This window comes from Rhamphochromis longiceps, linkage group LG13 (assembly GCF_057381845.1).
Source record: "Rhamphochromis longiceps isolate RC_006_pf linkage group LG13, R_longiceps_female_GT1.1, whole genome shotgun sequence".
NCBI lineage: Eukaryota > Metazoa > Chordata > Actinopteri > Cichliformes > Cichlidae > Rhamphochromis > Rhamphochromis longiceps.
In genome coordinates, this window is record NC_140569.1 from 122,464 (window position 1) to 124,963 (window position 2,500).

Consider the following 2,500-nt stretch of genomic DNA (forward strand, 5'->3'; position numbering starts at 1 on the left):
ACAGACAGAGAGAGAGAGAGAGAGACACTTGCTGTGGATTTAAAAATTTAAAAAAACACACAGAAAACCCAAAGAGAAAAAGAGGCACACAAGTCGATTTGTACCGCATTGAGTTGCAAAGCAGCTGACCAGCTTGTGTGTGTGTGTGTGTGTGTGTGTGTGTGTGTGTCTCTTTTACACAAAAAATACATGTGAGTGCACTTGCAACAACTTTTAATATGCAATGTACAGGACTTGCCAGCTAGGCGCCATCCTGTGGACCAAACATGCAATTGAAAGATGTTATTTTCGCCGGTATAACTCCTTCAGACACTTTGTACCGCATTGAGCCAGCAGAGGGAGCCCCCCTGGTTCAATCCCAGTTGCACAGCAGTTGTGACCAGCTTCTGTCTGTGTGCTTTGGTGTGTGTGTGTGTGTGTGTGTGTGTGTGTGTGTGTGTGTGTGTGTGTGTGTGTGTGTGTGTGTGTGTGTGTGTGTGTGTGTGTGTGTGTGTGTGTGTTGACAGAGAGAGAGAGAGACAGAGAGAGAGAGAGACAGAGAGGGAGAGATACAAAGGAATGTAATTCAAATTTTGCACTTCAGACCTTACAGTGTGTGTGTGTGTGTGTGTGTGTGTGTGTGTGTGTCTGTCTTTTACACAAAAAATGCACTTGCAACAACTTTAATATGGAATGTACTGGACTTCCCAGCTAGGCGCCCTCCTGTGGACGACAGGTGCAATCCCAGTTGCACAGCACTTGACCAGCTTCTGTGTGTGTGTGTGTGTGTGTGTGTGTGTGTTGACAGAGAGAGAGAGAGAGAGAGAGGGAGAGATACAAAGGAATGTAATTCAAATTTTGCACTTCAGACCTTACAGTGTGTGTGTGTGTGTGTGTGTGTGTGTGTGTGTGTGTCTGTCTTTTACACAAAAAATGCACTTGCAACAACTTTAATATGGAATGTACTGGACTTCCCAGCTAGGCGCCCTCCTGTGGACGACAGGTGCAATCCCAGTTGCACAGCACTTGACCAGCTTCTGTGTGTGTGTGTGTGTGTGACAGACAGACAGACAGACAGAGAGGGAGATTCAAAGCATCAGGACTAGGAGATGACACAGTGCTCCAAAGGCCTGGTTCTGCTGCCTCCTCCTCCACCCACCTGCTGCAGACGCTTCTGTGAAGGGAAACTGCTACATGTTATGTCACCGATCCCTGCCATGCTGCGTGTCTAACGACCCGGCAGGGCCTGCTGAGTACAGTGGTGGTGGAATCGGCCCGATCGGACACTCCTATCTGCCACTTTGACCTTTTTATTCCGTCAAATTTGGACCCATTTACACCAAGTCCAGAACCGTTGGTGCTATCGACATGGGGTCTTCACCAGGGTGTCCGGAGCACCCCGAAACCCCCCCGTAGACACAACTTTCATCCCTCTACGACACTTACTTTCCCAGTTATTCCATTTTATTCCGTCAAATTCTGGCTATTACCCCCTAACCTATCCCTAAGCCTCCTGCAAAGGTACTCTGAACCATGCCATGTTGGGCACCTGCGGATGCGCCCGCACACGGGCAACGCAATGCCAGTGGAACCAGGCCCTCTGCACCTTCCTTTCTCCGACTGGGACCCTTTTGTCCCATCCTTTTTGGTCCGATTCGCCATATCTCCAGAACCGAAGAAGCCATCGGCGTGGCCTCTTCGCCACAGCGTCCGGCACCCACCAAAACCCCCACCTAGACACCAACATCAGCCCTCTACACCTCTTACTTTTTCAGTTATTCCACTTTTGTCCCATCCTCTCCTGGCTTTTTCCCCATAACCTAACCCTATCATTTAAGCCTCATCATACCTGCCGTGGGCCACTGGAGGGAGACAAATCACCATGCACTAAAATTCAAATTTTGCACTGCAAACCTCACAGTGTCTGTGTCTGTGTCTGTGTGTGTGTGTGTGTGTGTGTGTGTGTGTGTGTGTGTGTGTGTGTGTGTGTGTGTGTGTGTGTGTGTGTGTGTGTGTGTGTGTGTGTGTGTGACAGACAGAGAGAGAGAGAGAGAGAGAGAGAGAGAGAGAGAGTGACACTTGCTGTGTATTTAAGAAACAAACGCTCAAAGAAACCAAACAGAATGACACAGGCAGAAAGACACTGTTTTATTTTGGTAACCAATGATGCATTTCTTCTCCCCTTGTACAGGGCCTTTTATGACAGGAACAGGAACCACAGAGCGTCAGCGGCAGACATCCAAGCTGCACAGGGCACACGCAGCACCAGGCAGAATTAATGACGTCCCTGATCCACAGCTCAAGCCCAGCCACCCGCTGCCTCCTCGCCGCCTCCTCCCGGGACCTTCAAGGACCACCCACCAGCCACTGGTACACATTCCAATCTTACACAATGGCCCCAGCATCACAGGGCATCTCCTGACATTAAAATCTATCCTGATTTCTGTTGTTTTTCCCTCATCTCTGAGCCGCTGAGTGTGTGTGTGTGTGTGTGTGTGTGTGTGTGTGTGTCTCTCTCTCT

The 2,500-nt window shown here is 49.4% G+C and overlaps 1 long non-coding RNA gene across 1 annotated transcript in view; it reads left to right on the plus strand.

Annotated features, from left to right (window-relative positions):
- Positions 1-2,500, plus strand: part of LOC146654929 (uncharacterized) — a 34,351-nt gene that overhangs the window by 5,527 nt on the left and 26,324 nt on the right. Inside the window, exon 3 of the long non-coding RNA XR_014914353.1 lies at positions 2,171-2,349. This is a non-coding gene — a long non-coding RNA (uncharacterized LOC146654929). The remainder of the gene's footprint in view (positions 1-2,170; positions 2,350-2,500) is intronic.